The sequence below is a fragment of the Zalophus californianus genome, chromosome 6 (assembly GCF_009762305.2).
Source record: "Zalophus californianus isolate mZalCal1 chromosome 6, mZalCal1.pri.v2, whole genome shotgun sequence".
Taxonomy (NCBI): Eukaryota; Metazoa; Chordata; class Mammalia; order Carnivora; family Otariidae; genus Zalophus; species Zalophus californianus.
In genome coordinates, this window is record NC_045600.1 from 34,275,405 (window position 1) to 34,300,576 (window position 25,172).

The window sequence follows — 25,172 nt, forward strand, 5'->3', positions numbered from 1 at the left end:
TTTGTGTTCTTGGCCTGGTCTTAATGTGTTCTTCTTTTTCTTTTTTTTTTTTTAAGATTTTATTTATTTATTTGACAGAGAGAGAGACAGAGAGCGGGAACACAAGCAGGGGGAGTAGGAGAAGGAGAAGCAGGCTTCCTGCAGAGCAGGGAGCCCAATGCAGGGCTCGATCCCAGGACCCTGGGATCATGACCTGAGCCGAAGGCAGATGCTTAATGACTGAGCCACCCAGGCGCCCCATGTTCTTCTTTTTCTTAATCCTGAATTTTAAAACATGCATTTGTTTCCTGTGAGCCATCTCATAATATTTCAAAGAATGAAGGCTAAACAAACAACCAAACAAAACCACGTTAGAAAGAGCAATGGGCTCTGGGGCTTAGTTCCTGGACCCAGGTTCCTATCTTGATTGTCCCATTAGGTCTCTTCCAAAAAGCTAATGATAATAATCACAGACTTTTCAAGGTGTGAAAACCTAAGCAATCACAAAATAGCATATATTAGGCATTATATCAAGAGTTCTAAGAACGTGCCTGCATAATCTCATTTAATCTTTATACACCAGAGGAAATTGATATTGAGGCAAGTTACTTAAAACTCACTAACACCAGACACAGATAGTGGTAACTATGTGAGGTGATGGGTATGCTAATTAGTTGGATTGTGGTGAATATTTCATAATGTATACATATATCAAATCATCAAGTTGTACACATTAAATGTCTACAATTTTAATTGTCAATTATACCTTAATAAAGCTGGAAAAACAAAAACAAAAAAAGACAAACCAAACAAAAACAAAAACACTAAGCATCAGTTTCTTTTTGTGAAAAGGAGAAATAACACCTCCCCTCTAAGGGTATGAGAAAGGTTAAACGGGATAAAAGATATGTAATACCTAACACATGTGTGATACATAGTAGGCACTTAAAAATATTGTAACCTTTCCTAACTCATCCAAATGTGAACCACCAGTGGCCTCTCCTGTCATCCTTGGTGAACTTCCTGTCTTACATGGGATGTTGGATGTTGATCTAATCTAATCTAAATGTCTCTTTAGAGCTTTGGTTCTCTTGTCTGCAAGTGCTTACCTTATTTGACTATGGCTGGAACAGAAGTCATACTTAACCTCCCGGGTCCAGTCATAAGCATAGAAGGATAATTCCTGGTAAGTCATTTTGGATGATAAAGATGAGGCTTTACCTGTAGAAATTTGTAGCAGCCACCTTTGGGTCTGGGAATTAATTAAGGAAAGGTTTGTTTTCTGAAAAAAAGGTCGGGTTGACCCTGATGGACCATTTGGCTTTCTCTCGAGGGCTAGGAGTTGGTAAGGTAAGTCACAGAGCAACTTTGGAGTCATTGCTGCTGACCTGGCCTCCCTGAAGGGGCTTACCCATGCTCATCTAACAGGAACTGCTCCTTGTACTGTGGGCCAGTTGGGAGCCATTAGGCTTGGTTGTGCCTTTATAATCTTTATTATCATCTATCATGGGGCCCAAAAGTATTTAACCAGAGAGACTGCTCCTGAGCTCCACTGACACAGAACAGGTCAATAGCAGGTCAACTGTTTTATAAAGCCACAGAGGCTGCTTAACACAGTAGCACTTGACAAGGCATCATTGCCAGACAGATCTGAAATGGACGCTGTGATCCTTTGCACACAGCTTAGCACAGGGAGCCAATTAGAAACTGGGGCCACCTTGTCTCACCTCTGCCTGCAAACCCTTGAAAGAAACACATGGTGTTGCCATTGAAAGACAAAAAAGAATATTTGTGGAGAACCCATGAGATCGTACTTACCTTTCACATCCCTTTAATAGACTGTGGCTGCTAAGAATGATGTTTTCTCGTTATTAATAATTTCCTGGACATTATTCCAAACCAAGCTGTCCTTGAGACCAGACTGACAGGAAGAATTAGGATGTCACATCTCGGGTTTCCACCCAGATGATTTAGAATTAAAGGTCTCTTTCAAATGTTTTTCATGACCTTCCTCTCAGACAGTGAATGACTAAGAATCTGATAGCACAGGGGGCTTTATTCTCTAGCTACTGACCCAAATTTTGAATTACACAGGAAGCCAGAGTTTTTATAGCTGAGAGTCTCCAGGAAAGGGCGATGATTGGAAATCTCCCGTGGAAGCCTCCAGAATCATGGAATTCCTATCCAGCCCCTTGGAGCTCCTGTCTCACCTGCTTAAACTTGAACTAGGGGGAGAAATCCTTTTTGGGGGAGAATGTTTTTGAGCAGTGGACTGGAAGCCTGAGTCTTCAATTCCTTCCCCAGACTTCCATATCTTCTATAAATTGAGACAATCTCTTTTGGGCAGCCAGCCTTGGGAAAGCAGATGCAACTTCCATTTCCCTTCTCAAAGTCCCCTTCTGGGATACCTTCATGTGAGGATTTGGGACACATATTAATCACCTCCCTACAGGGAAAGGGTGGAAGAGCCGAAGACGGAGTAAATTGGAGCCCCGGCCCTTCCAGATGACAATGACACCATTGTCCAGAGTCTCCAGGGCCTTCAGTATCATCTCAACTAGACTGTTCTCATTCTTTGTGTTTCTCCCTCTCAGGAAACCAGCTGTCATGAGCTTAGCAGAACCTGCAATTCCAACTGACGCTTTGAGGACTTCCTTTCCTTTGGAACTTTCTTCTCTGGCAGGAGCCAGCAGCCTCCTCTCCAAGGAGGTTGGATGCCAAGTAAGTAAAGAAAGGGACAGAGGGCATGAGAACTCCTAGTCCAGAGGAAAAGATGCCAAAGGGGAAAGAAAGTCAAACCATAATGAAACACTAAAAACAGCAGGTGTATGCATATTTGGGGAATATAGTAAACCTTTATTATGTATCAAGTGAGTCTATAACTTAAATCTCAGTTTTGCTTGTTTTTGACTGTGTCCCATACTAAGAAATACATTTTATGTTATGACTCAGTCTTACATCCTCCACTTTACAAACAACATTCACCATCACTTCAATGTGATGCCATTTTTATCTTTCCTATCACACTACATTTTTTCCTATCAAACCCTACCTTTCTCTGTTCAAACCTTTTCCATTCTCTTTCATTAAAAAAAAGAGAGAGAATGGTGGCTACCCACTAGATTAATTTCATAATCCATTAATAAATCATAACTGACAATTTAAAAAAATAGTTTGTTAAAATTCATGGATGTACAGACATTTGTGTTGATAGACTTTCAGAACCATAGATCATCCATTTCTAGCATAACTTCATTTTCCACGTGAAGACACTAAGCCCTAACGGAGTTGTAATTCAGCCTTGATTGTATGGCTGGCTGATGGGAGAACCTGTATTCTTTCACGAATTCACAAGGTGATGCAAGAGGGAGCATAGCTTGGGACAAAGGACCCAGGATTGGGATTTGTAGATGAGTTTTGTTTAGAACTCTATAACCTGGAGCAAGTCACTTAAACAAATTGACCGCAGTTCCTGGTAAAATGTGCTGCTGTGAGGACAAATTAGGTAAAACGTAGGAGAGGTTTTGCGAACGGTGATGTCCAAAGGTAGAGAATAACTGTTTTCCCTGCCTTTTTGCACCTGCAAGGGCAGGTGTTTCTGAATTTCTAGTCCCTTGGCTTTGGGATTGAAAGAAAAACGTCTGTGTCATAATTGGCCTCTCTCTTTTCATCATCTACAGACTTCCAAGCCGCCTACATTACCGTCTCTTTTTTTATGATTTGTTTTTTCTTCTTGGTTTTATCTTATTATTTCCTGACATTTCACAGCTAAGATCTTTGTCAATTTGTCTTGGCTTCTGGGTCTTCTTAAATAATTCAAAGTCAATGCACGGTTTAGAAATAAACAGTCCACATAGTGGTGATAAATGTACCCATAAAGGTCTGTGTAGGTCTGTAGCAACCACTGGACCGGTGTCTTTCTGAGTGTAAGAAATGGAAAGGGGCAGACTAGCCATCTGGAAATTCATCTAAGTTGTTCCATCTGTGTCTTAAGAGAATGAGGGCATTCCATAAACAGAATCAGTAGGGATGAGTAAGACATGTGGATCCTGTCATCAGTCCGTTCCAAGGAAGAATCATGTTGCCCCTGGGGCTTTCAGATACATGAGATTTTCTCTGATGTGAAGGTAAGCAAATGTGAATGGTGTCACACCAAGAGAAGTCTCTTGCCTGTGGTGGCTTCAGACAGCATCTGGAGGGTGGAGTCTTGTTCATAGGTTGCTTGGTCCAGAAAGAGATTCAGTTGGCATCAATCCCTGTTTGCATGTGCAGGTTCCACAGGGACGAGTATCTCAGGAGACCCGAGGAGGAGGGAGGGTGTATTATAGTGTGTTGTGGGATCTGCTAGCAGCTCCTCAGACTTGGATTACCTTGGCTTAGTGCTCTCAGAGGCAGAGTTGAGCTTGGTCTGGGCTCATGATCACCCAGGGCCATTTCTCTGCACTGCATTGGAAGAGGTTCAAGGGACTGGAGTTCACTCCTCTAAGGACCTTGATATGTCTTAGAACCACAGGAAAAGTTTGCCTGGAAAACATTTAAATAAATCCATCTGCTTATCCTTCCTGTTCCATATTTGAAAGATAAGGCAAGGATAAGGCTCATTTTGTTTTTTCTCCTATCCACATAAATTCTGCTCGAATATCTGGTTCAGTTTCTTTAGTAATTTATGCATTCTCAGCTCAGTGATTTTCTGCAGAACCAGCCTTTTATGAGAAACTAGAATTTTCCTGGGGAGAAAATTGCCTTCTCTGTCACTGTAGTCTATATTTGGTGCATAACCACCTGTGTGGCATGACCTGAGTTTTCACATCTAAAATGAGGAAGCTGTACCTAGAGAGGACATCTTTTTGTGGTGGTAAAAAGCACAGATTTCGAGAGCCAGGCTGCTTGAGTTTTGATCTCTACTTTACCACTTACCAGGGGTATGACCATGGGAGAATTACTTAACCTGTCCGTGGTTTTTTCATCTATGAGTTGGTGATGGTAATAACAGTATCTGTGTCATGAAAATGGTGTAAATTAATGCAGCGCCCAGTCATAGAAACTGCTATCTGAGATTTAGTGGTTTTCTCATGTAGATGATCTATAAGGTCCCCTATACTTTTAAAAAGGGGGTGATAAGGTTATAATAGTGACATTTTACAGGGGAATAACTATTGTTTATGACTTGTCCCCATATATTTCCTCTGGAGGAGGTTGAGGCTGAAAAGTTAGGGGACCTGTCTAAGAACATACGTTGTAAGGGGAGCAGCTGAGTTTAGAGCTGAGCCTTCTGACTTCGTTTCTGGTACTTTCCTTACATGATGATGTCATTCAGCCAGGTATTGATATTTCCTTCTTACATGGCCCTCCTCTTGATACCTCTCATTATATTAAGACAGTGCCACCATTCTCCAAAGTACTGGATGCCACCAGGGACCCAAGGCATCCGTAACTTTTTTTGCCCGTTTCTATTTTAATTAAGATAATACTAGCTGCTATAACAGATAAACTAAAAGCTCAGTGGCTTAACACACTAGCAATTTATGTCTCACTCATGTTAAGTACAGTATCAGTGTTTTCAGTTCTCAGTTGGTAGGTGATCTTCCATGTGGTTATTCAAGAGCACAGGCTTCTTTCAGAGTGTCTCCATCGTTCTCCAGGACCTTGGAATTCTCTCTTTCTGGGTGGTAGATGAGGCAAAAGACCATGAAGGTTTTTCACTCACTTTGAACCCTAAGTAACATGCATCACTTCGCTTTATGTTTGAATGGCAAAAGCTACCTGTGTGACCCCACCTAGGTGGGGGGGGGGCAGGGAAAGGCAGTCCCTGCAGGGCAGGCCCTTCCTGACAAAACCCTAGGGAAGCATTAATTTTTGGTCATCAGCTAGCCATCTTGGTCACATGTATTCACCCCACTTTCAATCACCTGCCAGTCATTCTCCAAATATTCTCTCATATTGGTGCTCTACTTCCATTTCCATTGTCATCACCCTAGATCAGGCCCTTCTAATCTCATCCTAAGATACTATCCTCCTTAAGTGATTTCCTTGCTTCCATTCTCCACGTTTCCCCCATGTCGCCCACATGCCACAGCCAGGTTAATCATCCTGATCTACTGTTTCAGAATGTCGTTTTCATTGGCTCCATTCAGCAACAACTCAATGGTGATAGGGCTCCTATTCACACAGTGATAGGTGCTGAAGGGACCCAGAAATGAACAGTAGTTTGTCCCTGCATTTAAGCTGCTTTACAATGAACTATAGAGCAGGACAGGGAGTAAGTGTAGGGTTAGAAGTATCAATAAATTGCTGTATGTGTATAGAGGAGGGAAATATTAATTTCTCAGAAAGGAAAAATAATTCTCGTTAAGAATTATTAAGGAAAGTGAGCACAAGACTTGGGAGGAGGTAATGAGAGTACATGTAGTTTCCGAAGCAGCTCAAATCTTTGGGCCAAGGTGAATTTCATTCCAGGGAGGTGAGAGAGGTCTAGATGAAACTGCTGAGTAACTGGGTAACCTTTTAGGGCATGGTGGTGATTTGAAAAGATGTAGAGGGATTAAAGATAGGTAGATTTCTTCGTGTATATATACACAATGGAATATTATGCAGCCATCAAAAGGAATGAGATCTTGCCATCTGCAACGACGTGGATGGAACTGGAGGGTGTTATGCTGAGTGAAATAAGTCAATCAGAGAAAGACATGTATCATATGACCTCACTGATATGAGGAATTCTTAATCTCAGGAAACAAACTGAGGGTTGCTGGAGTGGCGGGGGTGGGAGGGATGGGGTGGCTGGGTGATAGACATTGGGGAGGGTATGTGCTATGGTGAGCGCTGTGAATTGTGCAAGACTGTTCAATTACAGATCTGTACCTCTGAAACAAATAATGCAACCTATGTTAAGAAAAAAAAAAAGAAGAAGATAGCAGGAGGGGAAGAATGAAGGGGGGGTAAATCAGAGGGTGAGACAAACCATGAGGGAAGATGGACTCTGAAAAACAAACTGAGGGTTCTAGAGGGGAGGGGGGTGGGGGGATGGGTTAGCCTGGTGATGGGTATTAAAGAGGGCACGTTCTGCGTAGAACGCTGGGTGTTATGCACAAACAATGAGTCATGGAACACTACATCAAAAACTAATGATGTAATGTATGGTGATTAACATAACAATAAAAAATTTAAAGAAAAAAGATAGGTAGATTTCTGAATTTTAAAAAAAGAATTTAGGAAGTTCTATACTCTATAGTCTAGTGAGTTTGATATCTATATCTAGAAAACTATAAAACTTGGTTTATAAAACTTATTAGTAAGTAGATGGGATGAACCTGGGTTTGCTATGAACAAATCATCTCAGATTGGTCTTGTTTTTTCTCTCTTAATAGGGTCATTAGAGTTAAAGATCAGTGGTAGAGAGAGGTTCAGTTTATCTGGATTTCAACTAGAATTTTGATCAGTTCAAACAAAGAAAGATCGTATGGAGAATCTGGAAGAACAGTGTGGCCTGGATGATGGTATGGTTTGGCATATTAAGTTGTTAAATGAATTAATTTAAACTTGGAAGGGGGGTTATAAAGGTGTTCCAAGAACCTGTTACTGCTCTCATCCCTTTTTTAAAAAATCAATTATTTTGGTGGAAGACTTGATGCTCAGATTTGTGGTTGATATGAATTTGAGAGCTAAGCTGATATCTTTAAAGAAGTGAATTCTTTTTAAAATTCTCTGGGTACTTTTCTAAACTTGAGTTTAGAACAAAAAGACAAATGAGATATTGTCTTATGTATGATAAATTTCCTCTGTATATGTTTATCCCCTTTGGAAAAGATAGAAGCCAAGAATTTCTAATTATATTTTGGCTCAGAACAGATCATGTATTGAAAGTTAACTTTGTACCAGTCAGCACCACTCAGCCAGAAGGATGTTCTTGCCTATTACATTTAAAAAAGAGGTTGGTCAAATAGAAGTTAGACTCTGAATCCTCTGCCTGAGTTTTAGGAGGAAATCAGTTAATGAATTATACTGTCCTGCATACTTCCCCCGTCTCTATCCTGCTCTTGTTTCTGAAGTAATAGCCTTGGGAAGAAGGATCAGTGAGAAGTTGACTGTGCTCTGATGAACAGAAGTTTGGAAATGCAGCATAAATGTTTGAGCCCTGAGTGCTAACTGGAAGTGCTGTGGTTGGCAGCATCAGGAGATGTCTGAAGACCAACTCTACTCCCCTGGGTACTTCAGGATGAAAATCAAGGGACCTGCTCAGTTGAACCACGGTTTAGATGGAATGATTAAAGTCATGACACCATAGCCCACTCCATACTAAGGAGAAGGGCACTAGAGCATCTTCTACTCTTGGGCCGGGGTGAAGGAATATGGGGTAGGTCCATGCTCCTAGTAAGTGGACTTCTTTTCTTTTACAAATGCCCAGTGCTAAAGAGTCCGTAATTCAGTTGAGTCATGCAAGGGGCTGTCTTCTGAGTCAGCAAGGATGTGTATCTGAAAATGTTGAAACAGAAGCTACATGGCCCCTTGCTAGTAATGTTGTAGAGGGCGTTCCTAAGCAGGGCAGGGAGCAGAGAGACTTTAGGATTAGAAGCCTTTGAACATCCCTTTGAGTACTAAAAATATCCAAACTCCCAAGTTGCCATTTATAGCCTCCACTGTCTGATAAGGAGCTAACTTCAGCATCAGAAATATTTGGGTTTAGTCCAGCTCTGCCACTTAATTTTGAAACATTGAATAAGTTAGTTTACCTTTCTGTACCTCAGCTTTTCTTACCTGTAAAATGGGGGATATAATATTAGTATATCATAGTTAACGCCTCAAGAGGCAGCTAAAATAATCTGTTGATCAAGCATAGCTCAGTTTGCTAGACTTACTTCAGTAAAGGAGAGATCACCATTTGGCAAAGACTAGAGTGTCTCCAGAGGAATAAGTCAGGAGAGGGGCTTACAGGTTTTAAAGACTGCATGACTTTAAGGTGGGTCTCGAAAAGCAGGAGAGGTTGGAATTGCACAATTTAAACCAATGGCTTTGGATGAGTGGGCATTGTGAGGCAGAGGTCTGGAAGTCAGCTATTTTAGGTACTTCACAGACTTATCTTCCAGGAGTAAGTATTTCAGGAACAAGTAACTAAACTATTTTTGCCTGGTCCTAATATTGTTTCCAGGAATAGGAAAATTTCAGTTAATATTTACCTCATAATTTTGTTAGGAGGATTACATAAAATAATGGACAAAAGTATCTACTTTATATTTTATACTTACTTTGTAAAGTATATAAGTATACTTTATAAAGTATATAAAGTACAAAATTATGTAAGGTTCAGCAGCTGCTCAGCAAATGTCAAATATTAATGATTATTGTCCATTCCTTTACACTCCCTATGTTACTGTGGCCAAAGGAAACCCCATCTTTATATGTCTATATCTTTATAAATATCATCTTCTCATCCTGGAATTTCCTATCTCAACTTACGCTGTTCTAGAGAAATATAAAACTTCAAAACTGCTCAATGTCCTTTCCTCCAGCCTGCCTACCTAGACCTCTCCTAGTAGGAGAGATTTTGTCTTCTGAACTACATGTCTTCATTTGGAGCTCTCCTTTTGTGATACTCATTGCATTCTACTTTCTACCTATGATAGTGATGTGCATCTAGATATTACTTCTCTTGTTACACCCTAAAAATCATGCTTTTGTCGCCATAGAGCTCCCCCATTCCCAGAGTGCTCAACCCAGAGCCTTGTCCGTGGAGTGGTTCTCTAGATGCTTGCTGATTTAATAAACATAATTTATTATTGATCAAACCTAAAATTGAAGATCTTAGATAAGAACTGCGGCTTAAGGCAAAGCCTGGGTCTTTCTGTATACTTTGCACACAGTAGGTGAATCCATTGTCCTGAGCTATCTGCAGATGTGCCCGGATGATGCCAGACAGATAATATGGAAGAGGCATCTGTGCAGAAATAGCAAATAGGCTGTCATGCTGAAAGTGGTGTTAAGGGACTCTGAAGAGCTAGTAGTTAAGGTCAGAGATATGGACAAAAAGGCCATTTCAAACATGAAACGTTGGCTGTTATTCATGGCTAAAGATCTAACTAGGAAAGACCAACTAGCAAATTCATTAAATGATCCTGTTTCCCTTAGGTCATGGTCATTGCTTGTTAAAGTTACCACATTGACCAACATGTCCCCCTCTTGGGATCTATTTGGCAGGTCCCACAACATTTTTGAAGTTAACCTTGGAAATAGAGGTCTAATGTTTAAGTTAAAACTGATTATGTTAATTTAATATTCATCAAGGCTCCCATACATAATTTATTAAACATTTTAATGAAAAAACACATCACATTATTTTATAATAATAGCTACCATTTTATAAATGGGGTGCTTTATTATATATTAACTCATAGAATCCTCACATAACCCTATGAAGCATTTTTTACACCATTTCCCTTGGAGGGGAACCATTTCCCTTGGAGAGGAGTTAAGTTACTTGCCCAACATCTTAGTCATGAAATGGTGGAGCCCAACTTAAACTTCAGGGTGTTTTCACTCCAAAGTCGTATTTTTAACCACAGAAGTAATTGAGTATACATATATTGATATACATTAGACAAGGCTGTCATCTAAAAGCAAGATTGTTTTACTACCTGAAACTGATTTTTTGGATGGGAGAGACATTGTGGAAGAGATGGTATATGAATAGTATATGTGAACTTATATGAGTTTTTCTAAAAATCTTATATAGGTTTAATTATATATACATATATGCATATATACATAAACTCAACTAATTATTAATAATGAATAAAAATACTATTTCTATCAGATTTACTTAATAGTCCTTAACTATATCAGTTTTACACACTCTCACATACATGTTAGGGTTGCAAGTGATACATATTTATTAATAAGTGCTTGGGGAATAGACTGAATAGTCAAGGAATAGCAAAGACATAAAGTTTATTTCTCTATTTACTTACATAAACTAACAAGTATAAAATGGACAGAGGACTCTTAGAGTCTTGAGTGAGCTCTGGAGATTATATGTAATGTTTTTATAGTTGCTTTGTTTTTCCTACTGAAAGCCCATATGTTCATATAGAAGCTAACGAAAGTGGTCAAGGGTGTCAAAGACTAACAATTGACTTTGCATTTAAAACAGGATAACGTGTATCTTTTCAAATAGTTCTCCCGGAATCATAAATAGAGTATCTTTCCTTAGTCACTCATGGCTGCTCTTCACAGAATGACTGGGACTCTTATTAAAGTGACGTCATTTTGACTGAGGCTATTTCTGTTGTTTCTTGTACTCCCCTTTTCCTTCTTCTAGCAGGTGGGGGGGGGGGGGTGTAAAGCATTTGCTGCTGCCAGTTGGGATGCGTAGCTCCTAGCGTGTCCTGCTGGAGGGTCTAGGGTCACTCAGCGTGATTCCTCGGGCAGCATGTCTGTGCCTTCCCGACCTGAGAGTCCAGGCAGCAGGCAGGCGGTTTCTTCTCCTGCCGAGGAATTCTCTTGCTACCGCCCTGCTTTCTCAGGTCGTTCATCTTACAGAATTTTAGAGCAGAGCTTCGAGATCACCTGGTTTCCTGTTTCATTTTATTGACTTGGAAACTGAGGGCCAGGTAGGCCTAGTGGTTCCCCAAGTGTGGGGACCAGCAGTATCTGCCTCTCCCGGGAACTTTATGGAAATGCACCTTCTCAGGTCCCCCACTGCACCACCTCCGGACTCTGAAGGGCTGGGGGTGGGGCCCAGCAATGTGCATTTTAACCAGCCTTCCAGAGGATTCTGATTTAGGCTCTAGTTTTAAAAGCAGTGGCTTGAGTGGTGCCTGGGTGGTGCAGTCAGTTAAGCCTTGGACTCGAGGTTTCCGCTTAGGTCATGGTCTCAAGGTGCAGCCAGACCTTCTGTCTCCTCTCCTTCTGCCCCTCTCCTTCTGCCTCCCTCCCCTCGCCCCTGCACGCACACAGTGGTGTGCACGTTCTTTCTTTAAAATAAATACATAAGTCTTTAAAAACAAAACAAAACACTGGCTTGAGCCATTTGTGCAAGGTCACGTAGCTGCCAGCAGGGCACAAAGCTGGGTTTCCTGACACCCCATGGAGAGCTCCATCCTTCTGCGTCTGCCCCTTCCTGAGCCTCACTCACAGCATGGTCCACCCCCCCCAACCCCCACCCCGGCTTTCTTTTGGAAGCTGGTGTTTGTTCATTCAGTTTTAATGAGGTCCAATCTAGCTGCCTTTCCCCCCCTCAGCTTGCTGAAAGATCTAAGTTCAGGAGCTATTAAATAATTATATTAATTTCATGTCTGGGGATTTTAACAATTTCTTCAAATTGAAGTTTTAATATTACCACAAATCCTTGCCCCGAGCAGAGGTATTGTCAGTTCCCCTCATTCCTAGTTTTCTCTTTGCTTTTCAAGCAAAGTTCAGCAGCTGAGCAGACGTTTTTCTTTCAGTCTTCTGAATAGACCATTTCATGAGCAATATTCTTTCTCTAGTGACAGTTTTGATCCTATCCTGACAAAACTGCACGCTAGGCTTACCCCTTTCAACTCCATTCTCAAAGCACCAGCTTCAGTGCCACTCCTGGACCTCCCATGTTGAAAGAACGAGGCTCTCTCTCTGTCCCAGGGACCTAGGCAGGGCAGACACCTCATCTGACACCTACCCCCCCCCCCCCCCCATCAGGGATGCCTCCATGTGGCTGAACTTCCAGGGGGCTCCACTTCCTTTAATCTCCCTTTTCTCAGCCGGCATTTCCTCTGGGCTTCCATCCTCAGGCTGGGAGTCTGTTGTGGTCACAAGGCCCTGGAAGGAAGCTGTGTGTTTTATGGCTTTTGTCTTCCATGAGAGAAGTTTGTAGGGAAGCTGAAAAGCATTTTTGAGCTCCACTAGGCTTCTGTTTGGTACAAGGCTTACTAACCTGGCCCAGGAAACTCTGAGGCCATGGAATGTTTTCTTTTTTCACCTGTCTCTCCCTCTTGTCCCAAGGGAGCTCTTTCAAGCTGGACCTTCTCCATGTGGTTAACCTAGGCCATAGCCAAACTGGAGAGCTCTTGGGTGACTGGGGGGTTTCTAGGGCAGAACTCTGAAAGAAAGTATGCTCTGGGGAGGCCCTGAACCAATACCCTGAGTGGGCCCAGAGGGCCTAGACTTGACCTGGCTGCCCAAGGACCCCTCAGGGTGAGGCTGGCCCTGGGCACTGACCAGAACCCAAAAAGCCACAGGGAGAGAGAGGGAAAGATTTCAGGAAATTTCTGCTAGGTATTTGGATTCACGACATTTGTCTACTTGAGGTCAGATTTTCAATACTAAAAACTGTAAATACTAATATTTGTTCAGTGCCTCTGGCCTTGGGTTTAAATGAGTATACCTTTGCATGATTCTGTTTACATTAGAAGCTGTTGTGCAGTCCCTGTTGACATATAAAGAATGACAAAGATAATAGTACTCTTAGGGAGTCCATGCTGTGACTTTCTGTCATAAGAACATTATAGACATCACCACGAATCCTAGCCACCTGGCACAGTGGATACTATTAGCCTCATTGTCCCAGTGAGGAGACAGAGATTGAGATTAAGCATTTTGCTTAGGGTAAAACACTAACCAAGGGAGGAAATTTAGGGACAGTTTTCTTTTTTCTGTGAAGTTTTGGTATGGAGGTTAAGTCACATCGACTCTGAAGTTCAAATCCTAGCTCTGCCACTTAATACTGTAAGACCAGGCTATACTCAAGCTCCTTCTACCTCAGTTTCCCCATCTGTAAAGTCGACATAATAATGGCATCTACTTTATAAGGTGGATGTAAAGATTTAAGAATTAGGATACATTAAATACTTTAAAAACACCTGGCATAAAGTAATCACCAAATGTATGTTGGCTAAGAGTATGGAAGGCTGAAATAAAGGCTGTTTCATATGATTTGCCAAATGAACTAATCTTTTAAAGTAGGCTTTTCTACATGTCTAATACTTATTTTCTGGCTCTTTTCAATGTTAGGTAATAAAACAATTCAGTGCTTAGTAGGAGAGTCCAGGAGGGGTTATGTAATTTTTACTTAGAACAAATAACCCATTTATCATTCCCCTTGCCCCCCCCCCCCCCCCCCCCCCGACCCCGGCCTCCCCTCCCCCGGCCACGGGCTCTCTGGACCCGCTCACCTTTGTACTCTGGTGGCTGCAAATCACACAGCAGCCAGCACTGAATCCCATTTGCAGTACAAAGAGACTGCCAGGAAGGAATGGGCTTAATTAGTAAGAGATGTTCAAGGTAAAGCCTTTACAAAAGAGCTAACTGTGCTGTGTTAAAGGGAAGAAATATGATGAAAGCCACCATTACAGGAGCCAGGGTGAGGCATACATTTCCTCAGCCTTTGCCTGCCATATCACAACTGCTTAGATGTCCCAGCTCCAATTGCAGGTTAGTTCAAAGCTTAGGTTTCTGACTAGAAATCATGGAACAGCGTAAGAGCCATGGAGCTGATGCCATCAGATCTGTAACGACTTTGGCCAATTAACATGCCAACTTGGGGAAAATGTAAGTGAAAGCAACAGGGACCCATCCCCCAGAGCAAGATGTGAGAAGCAGGCATGGAAGTAGCCTTTCCCAAATAGAAGTAGAAATGTCTAAGCTTAAGCCTGGAGATCAGCACCGTGGGGGCACAACATTGACCGAGCCTGAGCGACGACTTTGGATGATGGGTTAGAAAGAACTAAACTAAGGTGGTAACAGCTTTGCAGAGCTGGGACTTGACCAGGTTACTGGGTAAGAGGGAAGGTTAGCGTAAGCAATAGACTCAGAAATCTCCGTCTAATGTTGCGTTGTCACTTGCCAGTTTTGTGATATTGAGTCTCTACCGTTATGGGCTATAAGTTTTTAAGGTCTTACATATTATTCTTAGTAACCTCCATATATGCATTAAGTTTCGTCCAAGGTCTTTAAGGAAGAGACAGAGAATCTTCTCTAACAAATTGCTAAAGGCTCCAGAGAGATCTCAGTTGGAGATGGGGCCAATATTTATATGACTTAAATGGAATATTTGCTTCTTCTTAATTCATATATTCTATCCAGCAGGAGGTGGGCATTTTAGAATTTGTGACTATTGAAGAAACAATTTCCCAACCACAATTAGGTAGTTATTAACTATTTCCTGGCTTTATTTATGGTCACTAGTGAGGCTTGCACTTTGTTTCTAGAACTGATGTGGGAGTTTAGTGAAAATTCTTTGACCAAACCCAATGCTTAGATTCTATTCTGAGCATTCTAAAGTTGTTGCAGATCTTGAGGGCATATGAAATTTGTTAGAATTCTTGAGGGTGCATGATATCTGAAATGATATGTAGACTGAGCAAATTCGGTCATTCATTCATTCCACGTATTATTTAACGAGCCCTATGTTCCAGGCATTACACTAGGTACTGGGGAGAGGGCAGTGACCAAGGCAAACCCTGCCATGACTCGGTCAAAAATCCCTGTGTGACAACTAGTTCCATGTGCATTTACAATAAGACAGGATAAGCTTCATGACAGCAGAAGTGTAGGAAACACGGCAGAGACTGTGAGCCCTCCCTCATCTATCTACGTTTCTACATTTCTCAGCCCCTTGCATTTCGTAGCAGTGTGCGATTAATTGTCACCAAAGGCCATGTGCGTGGGAGTGATGTGTCACTTTCATCCAGGGCACATTCTCCCCGTGCTCACTTTGGAGTCCTTGTATTCCAGACAACATAGCTACAAGATGGAGGAGGGTGGCACAGTCTCTTCAGACATGTGATGCGAATGAGAAATAAACTCCACGTGTCAGTGTCATAAAAGACAAAGACTGTGGCAATATTCTAGATTCAAAAGAGACAACTAACTAACTGCAGTATCTGCCCCTTGAATGGATTATGTACTAGAAGGGGGGATAATGCTACAAAAAACATTATTAGATCAACTGATGAAATTAAAATATGAATATTAGAATAGATTTTAAAAAGTATTGTATTAGGGGCACCTGAGTGGTTCAGTCCGTTAAGCATCTGCCGTTTGCTCAGGTCATGATCTCTGGGTCCTGGGATTGAGCCCCGTGTCAGGCTCCCTGCTCAGCGGGGAGTCTGCTTATCCCTCTGCCCCTCCTCTCACTCGTGCTCTCTCTGTCTCTCTCTCAAATAATAAATAAAATCTTAAAAAAATGAAAAAATAAAAGTATTGTATTCGTGTACACCTGTGAAGATGACAGTGGTACTCTAGTTACATAAGAGACCTCTGTTCTTAGGACATATACACTGAAGTATTGGGGGACAAAGAGCCACATGTTATTTATTTTTTTTAAAGATTTTATTTATTTATTTGAGAGAGAGAGAACGAGAGATAGAGAGCATGAGAGGGAAGAGGGTCAGAGGGAGAAGCAGAGTCCCCGTTGAGCAGGGAGCCGGATGCGGGACTTGATCCCGGGACTCCAGGATCATGACCTGAGCCGAAGGCAGTCGCTTAACCAACTGAGCCACCCAGGCGCCCAGAGCCACATGTTATATAAGTTAAATGCAAATGGAGGTAAAATGTTAACAACAGGCAAATCTGGGTAAAAAGTATTTGGATGTTCCTTGTACTTACTATTTTTAGTTTTGCAACTTTTTCTAAGTATGAAATTGTTTCCAAATTAAGTGTTTAAAATAAAATGTTATTAAGTCAGATGTTAGAGTTGATTGTTGTCCCAGCACAGCCCATATTTTCTTGACCAGGACGGATGGAATTGGGACTGTGTTTCAGGGATAGCATGTTAATTGAGAGGATAAGGAAAGAGTTCCTAGAGGAAGATTGTTTGAGAAATAAGGAATTAACCAAGCGAAGAGGGAGGAATATTCCAAGCAGGGGAACTACATATGAAAGCCAGTAGTGAGAGAGAGTACGGTACATTCATGGAACAGAGAGAATTCAGCATGGCTGGGACATAGAGGTTGAGTAGGGAAGAGATGAGAAACGAAGCTGGAAATGTAGGCAGGGCCAGGTTCCGAAGGGACATATAAGCCATGTTAAGGTGTTTGAATTTTATGCTAAGGGCAGTGGAAAATCATGAAGGGTTTTAAGCAAGAGAGTACCATGATAATGGTGACATTTTAAAGTGGATTGGAAGGGAAGAACACTGTTTCAGGAATGGTCAGTGGGGTAGTGGCCAGAGGGATGGAGAGGTGTGGGGGAGTTGAGGTTTGAGAGCTGGTTAGGAGATGAAGTCTATTTTCCTGGGTGATTGATGGGTGAGAAATGGGAGGCATGAATAACTCCCTAATTCTGGCTGGGGGAATCTGGTGGATAGTGCTACCATCCTCAAACTAAGAAACTCAGGAAGAGGGTCAGGTTTATCAAGGGAAAATAATGATTTCAGTTTAGACATTTCAATTGGGACATCTAGTGGAGCAATGGTCAGGAGGTAGTTGGATGTGTGGGCAGGGAGCTGGGAGTTCTCAGCACCTTCATGGGAGTGGTGAGGTCACTAGGAAGAAATTAGAATGGGGAAGAGGGCCTACGGCAGAACCCACAGGGCTGTAGGAGTATGGACTTGATAATGAGATAGGCTTCCGCAGTGCCAAAGGAGATAGGTTCTTGCCACCCTTGTGTCTCATTTTCTGCCCTAGCTCACTGGGGTAGTAAAACTCTGCTAATTGATACTTAGACAAGGAATTAGATTAGATTTGGAAGCTTCAAAATAGCATGTTTTTACATTTACAAGGGATTTCTGCATGTTTAATGATTAAAGGATTTTCTACAGTTAGTGAGTGATCTGTTGACACCTCATTTTATAGATGGGGTCATGGAGCTCTAAATGCTCTTGCTTTCTGATTCTCAGGGATTTGGCTGGCAAGCTAGGGATAGGGTGCCAAGCTTTTGACATTTAGACTTAGTGTAATTCCAAATTAATTATTCATAGGTCAAGACATGTTACCTATGCCCTTTTATATTCTTTTTGGGTTTTAACCCTCAATTTTTCTGGTTCCATTAACCACTGCTCTCTTTTTCACTGATGTGTTTTTTTGGAAGGCTACATGGAGACACTAATTTGTAGTCATTCAATCGACCACCATCGTTTAATCCCTGGTTCCTCCTCACGCTTCATGACCAGGTTCAGATGTGTTCCTGGAAGCGTTGCTCACTCTTCCTTCCTAAGCTGCACTAAGTACCCAAGGGCAAACTTCCAGCATTCTGCTGACAAGGTCTGTTTCCTGTGGTCCTCTCCCACCAGCCTGTGAGCACCTTGAGCACCAGGATTGGGTCTGGCATGTTCAGCTTTGACTCTCCAGCACTATAGAGTGGAGATCATAGAAGATGCTCATACTTAGGATTTGTTCAACTAAATAGAAGTGATTGAAAGCAGACACTCCTTATTGAAGGGGCTGAAGGCTCAGATTTTTAGAACATATATGAATTTATGTGTGTAATTATATTTGCATTTATATATGTTGGGGCTTCATATTCAAAAATTTTATTTGAATGTAGATATAGGTGGTGGGTGTGATTCCTTTGTGGGCCGGTCATTGGTAATTTCAAGGCAGCAATCCCACTTTTGGGTATATATCCAAAGGAAATGAAATCACTATCTTGAACAGATACTTGTGGCCCCCATGTTTATTGTAGCATTATTTACAATAGTTAAGACATGAAACAGACTAAGTATCCATTGAAGGATGGGTGAATAAAGAAAATTTTATATGTCTATATATATATCTTCAATGGACATAATATGTAGACATATTTTGTGTGTGTGTGTGTGTGTGTGTGTGTGTGTATTCAATAGAATATCATTCAGCCACTAAAGAGAAGAAAGTCCTGCCATCTGTGACATCATGGTTGGACCTTGAGGACATTATGCTAAGTGAAATGAGTCAGACAGAGAAAGGCAAATACTATATAATTTCACTTATCTGTGGACTCTAAAAAGAACTCTAAAAGGACTCTAAAAGAGTAGACTGGTGGTTTCCAGGTTGTGCTAGGGAGTGGGGGTAGAGGAAATGGATAAAGGTGGTCAAAGGATGCAAACTTCCAGTTATAAGATGAATCAGGGGGTGCCTGGGTGGCTCAGTTGGTTAGGCGACTGCCTTCGGGTCAGGTCATGATCCTGGAGTCCCGGGATCGAGTCCCGCATCGGGCTCCCTGCTCAGTGGGGAGTCTGCTTCTCCCTCTGACCCTCCTCCCTCTCATGCTCTCTCTATCTCATTCTCTTTCTCAAATAAATAAATAAAATCTTTGAAAAAAAAAGATGAATCAGGTCTGGGCATCTAATGGATAGCATGGTGATCATGGTTAACAATACAGTGTTGTATACTTGAAATTTGCTAAGAGAATAGGTCTTAATTCTCACCACACCAAAAAAAAAAGGAAAAAAAAAGTGAGGTGATAGATGTGTTAACTAACCTTATTGTGATAATCATTTCACAATATATGTGTGTATCAAATCATCACCTTGTATACCCTAAACTTATACAATGTTATACATCACTTGTATCTCAATAAAGCAGGCTTACCCCTAATTCCCGATGAGCTTCCTTCTATGCAATTACCAATTTTCAGAGTTGGCCATTGAGCCCAAACCCCTCTCCTCTGTGGGCTTCTTCCTTCTACATCCAACCTACCTTGTACAGTATCTGGCTTTTGGCATAAAGTAATTTGGCCTTGCCAGCAATTTATTGGTCTTATCCTATAGGATACAGGAGGCTAGTCATCTTTTATAAAACTAGCACACAGCAGACACCTAATTAATGATGATGATGTTAATAATATAGTGGGGATTGAACTAGACACTTTCTGTTAGTATTATATCCTGTAGGGACTGCTGTCTTCCTTTGTTTGGATCAATGTCTTTGTAGAAAGACGATTCTGTGTGTCATGGAGGTGAATACCCAGGTAAGCCAGGAGACCTGAGCCCAGAAAGGTTAAGTAATTTGCCCAAGATCACATACTTAGTAAAGTGACAGAGATACGATCAAACCCAGGTCTGAGGGACTGAAACCCATGCTCTGAGCCCCAGTCCCACCCACAGGATGCTGCAATTCTGCATAGTTAGCTTGATCCCTTAGGAAGGCCTGGAGAGATAACCGGAGGCCTTTCTTCCCACCTGAAATCAGAAAACCTAGAACCTCGTGACTACCTTGTGATCACTGAGGAGTTAAAGGCAGATCTTCGGATTTGCCTGGAGCAGGCAGAGCCTTTGGTAATTACTTCACAACTGTTCTCAAGGCAAAGTGAGCCTGGGCATTCCTCCCTTCCATCTCCTTTCAGAGTGTTCTTTCTGGCTCAGAAATATTTAGTGTGGCTTTATTCGAATTGTTGAAGTTACAGCATCTGGTATTTTGTGTGCATTTACTCTGAAATTAAAAAAATAAAAAGGGTCTTATTGTTCTCCCTGCAGTAAAACCTCTGTCTCTTTCTATGCCCACCTTCCCTACCCCCTTTTTAATTTTAAAGCATTTCTTTGGCACATTCTCCTCTCTTCAGGCTGTATCTGCCTTGATGAAATTCAGGTTTCAAGAGTGCTCTGGTTCTAGCAGGATTTTGAGGACTTTTATATTTGTCAGCCAGTCCCTTTAAGCAATGGGCTACCCTTTCAATAATTAAAGGAAAAACCCCAAAGCGACTAACAACCTGCCCTTCCTCTCCTTTTTTCACACTTGTTCCAGCATTTTTGGTTAATACCACTGCTGATAAATTAGAAAATGAAATCTCTGTGTGTGACCAGGCAAAATTTATTAACCATATAACCCTAGCAGACGGCATAGCCCTAATACAAATACTTGTGCTTCTGTCACTGGCACTCATCTGATCACTGCCAAACAGTGACAGATTTTAAAGACAATCACATTAAGTATTAATCAAGCTTGAAAGATGCAGTCATGCAGAGGCATACTAATGAGTAGGCATTTCCCGCCTGCTTTCTGCACTAACAGCATCCTATGCCAGTGTATTATTGAAAATGTTCTTCTCCTTCATAAAACATCACTTTCAGCATGCCTAAAAATCTAAAATGGCCATTGGCTGGTGGGTGGCCTCAAATGACACAGCTCCTTCTAGATTATAGCCTGGGCCCTAGGCTGACCATGCTCACCTTCCTTATTCTAGCTTCTTTCTTGATGCTGGAGTATCAACAGGTGCTAGATGTTTGGTATGAGGATTAGAGAACTCTGGGAGGTTAGAAAAATGAACCAGTCCACAAAGAAGGCTGGGCCTGGAAGGAAGGGAGAGAAAACTGCAGGAGAGGGACCTGAATACTGGTGAGAACATGGGGCTGGTCATATCTGCCTGGCTGGGGTTGGAGAATAGCAGGAGATCATATTTGCTAAGTCATGTGGGTTGGCAAAGACAAGAAATTAAGAAAGAGATTCAAACTGCTTTGAGGAAAACTTCCATTTGCCTGGGAAGGTTCTTCAAAGACAGAAGGCATCCTGGAGGGTAGGGTGGCTAGTCTGTACACTCTGTGGAGTTGGTCCCAAAGAGAAGGGAATTAGGTGGTGATTTAGACGACTTAGATGAACAATCCAGGATGAGTCCAGTGGTGCTCAGGGGATGCAGAGAGGAAGAATCAGGGCTCTGGTCCCACCACAGAGGCTCTTTGAATTGCTCATTCCTTACCCACAGCCGAGGGACCCCAGAGGCTCCAAAGCTGTTCAGAGTTCCTTGGTACTAATATTGAAGAAAGAATAGACAGAATTACCAAGAAGAGAAGTGGGCTGGCAGCTCAGTTCAGTGCCTCATGGGACCGTGCCCAGCTGGGGTCAGCTTTTTAGCTTTTTGATTTCAGAAACATGAGTGTCTGTTTGTTCTGAGAAGGCCAGGCTAAGGGAAGTGACTCACACTCACCAAACTCATATGAGCTTGATGTATAAGTGGAAAATCTCAGTTACTTATATCTAATGAGAATATATAATTATTGGGGTGGGGTGGGGGTAAGTATGTATTTATGTGTGTATTAATCTGAATTGGCTGCTTGGCTCCTTCTCTCTGTGTAGGTAAATCCACAAGTTATAATTTAAAAGTTATTTGTTAAGTAAAGCTCATAAAAAGGCCACATTATCCTCTTGGCAGTCCTAAAAATATACCAGTAAATGCTTATTGTTTGGTCTCTACCTGTCTCGACTCCTTGAAGACCACTTTCTCTCACTAAATTTAAATTAGGTTCCAAGTCATTTCTTGGAGATTAAAGCTCCTTTAGTTGGGTTTTTGTTTTTAGGGAATAGGCAGGAGCTAGAAGCCTGCAGGTGAGATACTAGGTAGAGAAAATCAGAAGATAATTATCTCTTGGAAACTCTGGCAAACAATCAACCCATTTAAGCCCCCATTTTTCCCCTCTTCCCTTCTTATTGGGGAAAAAATCATAGCATTATTGAATTTAGGAGCTAGAGGAGGCCTAAGAAATAATCTAACCCAGCTCCTTGGGTTCATATAATTACCTGCTATTTTGGTTACTTGAATTAACTTCTCATTTGTAAATCTCCATTTTTTCCTTATTCTTTCCTCGGAGGAGTGGATGTTCTATCAAAACTAACTACCCTCTCTTCTATGTGCTTGATCCCATTTCCTTTATTGTGACCATATAACTTACTGTCCAAACTGGGACACTATTGAGAGTCAAGGGGGCTGTTATTAAGAATGAAGCCAGGACCACCGGCAAAACCAGGACTGTCCTGAGAAAACGTGGACACATAGTCACCACCGTTTCTGCAGCCCCCTCCCCCCACTCCCTTAAACCTCGATTCTTGATTTGAAATAGTTCTTGTTTTGCTCGCCTTTTCAGTCTCTCCTTTTCATCTGCTTCCCGGTTTATTGTGAACCATCTTTGTGGATGGTCTCTAGGGGTTTGGGGTGTCATTTGCCTCTCGGGGGAGACTCCTCTCCGGCCTTGTGGGGGCAAGAGGAGGGGAGGGAATAAAGCACAGAAGCTCTTTTCCCCAGTGCTCCCCAAGAGGCAGATATTTCTGTGGTAAGAATGCTGAGTAAGAGGTTCAAGGTAAGAATGCCGAGAGAAATCGTTCTGCTGTAAGCAATCTTTGCTGCCTCTGCTGCTTCTTCACCCGCACTCACCGCGCCTGCGGCTTCGGACCCTCCTCAAAATGCCTCTGATTTTCTCCATCCTCATTCTCCGCCTCAGCCCTGAGACTCCTCCCTCAGGCCACCCCTCCGAGCTTGGCCTCCACTGTCAGAGGCTCTGCTCTCCAGGGAGGGAGGCCCCCACGCTGTGCAGCCCTCCTTGGGGTGCAAATGCAGGACCCACCTCCCTCCGCTCTGTTTGCCCCCGGGACAGGTAGCAGGGAGCCCAGCCTGCAGCGACAGCTCAATAAATACCTGTTATTTGGAATGATAATGTGGGGCTGTAAGAAGAGCTTCCGGGTTCTGTTTCAGCTCTCCCTCTTTGTTCTTCTGCAAGAAGACTGAATATTTTTGGCGTGGTTGCCTCTCTGCCTGGAGAAAGAAACAACTAATGTGCTTGGAAAGTCATTTATTCACACAGGAGGGGTCAAATTTTCATCAACTCACTAAATCTCCAAAGTTAGTGCCTCATGGGAGATAAAGTGCAAGGATTCCCAGGGTTTGGGGGGGGCATTCTGATTTCAGAGACGGATGAAATCAAAAGTTACATCTAGGCTTCTTTTCAGTTTTGCAGTTTTGGCTCTTCCTGTTCCTTGAACGTTAAATTGCCCCACACAAGCCGCTGACAATCAGGGGATGTCTGTAGGGTGGCTGCCTGATGAGCCCTTTGTAAATATTGAAGCTGGTTTGGCCTCAGGGTTGTGGCTAGAGAGATCTTTACTGAGGATTTGTGAAATTTGTCCCAAGAGTCAACTCTGAGGGTTTGTCTATTACCAAGGTTGGAATCATTTCCTGACCCCTTTCCATCTTCTGCCAAAAATCTCCAAAGGTTCAAGAAGAATTGAGTTCATTTCCCCTGAATTGCTTCCTGTTCATTATTTTAACATCAACTTCATCTCGATTTCTCGCTCCCAGCCTGACTAGCAATGAGAAAGAAATATTGATCATTTCCTAAGAAGTTGCTTTGAGATTCTCTAGGGCAATGGACCTGTAGCTTTTGGGCAGGGCCAAGTTCAGAAAATCCTTCAGGCTTCTAGATATTTAGTTGCATAGAATCTTCCATCTTGTAACCTGAAATAGATGATGCACCTTTTGCCACGGGCAGATTGAGATCCAGCACCCCAGTGTGCCAGGCAGGGGTCTGCTCCTGACTCCTTTTTAACTCCAAGTAAATACACTCCTTTCCCAGTTTTGGTGCACTTTTGTTTCCATCAACCCACCCCCGTTTCCTTTCCCGGAAGTCTGCTCCCAGCCCCTGGAGTTCCTCTCCTCCCACACAGAGTTTAAGGTTCTGATGGGACAAACTCAGGCATACTTCATGCTCCTGAGTTTGCTTGTGGGATCAGGCAGAGGTAACTGTCAATGGAACTTCGCCTGAAATTGCAGCCCACCTTGCTTTCTTTCTCTTCCTATTCTGCTCTTCCTGCTGCCTGGCCTTTTTCTCCTGGGAGCACTTTGTGTTGAATCACCTGCCTGTGAATCCTGTCTTGGGCTCTGCTTTTGGGAGACATGACCCAGGACAATAAATATTATCTCACCGAATTCTCCCAGCTGCTCTGTGAGAGTTAAATTTTTAAAAAATGACTTTCATTGTTCTCATTATAAATGAAGGAACCGAGATCCTTAGAATTTAAGTGATTTCCTCATGGCCACGCAACTAATAAGTAAGGTGCAGAGCTGGGATTTAAATCCAGAACTTCTGACTCTAAATCTTGGATCTGGTTATTTAGAAGAATTTTGGTTTGAGGGAAGAAAGGTTTTCATGAACGAACAAACAAACTCTTTTTTTCCCCCTGAAATGCAATGGCATGCAGCTCAGTGAAATTAAGTTTAATTTTGTATTTTCTATCCAGTTAAGTTTAATTTTTGGAAGCTTTGTGTCGCCTGGAGCTGTGTTTGTCTATCTTGCTTCTCACTGGCTGTCAACAATGTATAAAAAGTGTATCTGCACATAGCTCACTGCTCCCTTCCACGTGCCCCAAGACCTTGGCAAGCCCTCTGGGTGTCAGTCAGCAGTCCCTAGTAATGTAAAAAGCAGTGACAGCTATGGTTTCCCATTGCAGAGTCCCTCATTAAAAATCTGTGCTTGCCTAGCAGCTGGTCCTAGATCACAGATTCCTGCTCACGGTGGGGAGCTCCATGGACGGAGACAAGGGATG

The 25,172-nt window shown here is 42.2% G+C and overlaps 1 long non-coding RNA gene across 1 annotated transcript in view; it reads left to right on the plus strand.

The window, feature by feature from the left end:
* Positions 1-1,057: 1,057 nt before the first annotated feature.
* Positions 1,058-25,172, plus strand: part of LOC113910200 — a 37,549-nt gene continuing 13,434 nt past the window's right edge. The window contains exons 1-3 of the long non-coding RNA XR_003515962.1: positions 1,058-1,165; positions 2,574-2,700; positions 7,347-7,475. This is a non-coding gene — a long non-coding RNA (uncharacterized LOC113910200). The remainder of the gene's footprint in view (positions 1,166-2,573; positions 2,701-7,346; positions 7,476-25,172) is intronic.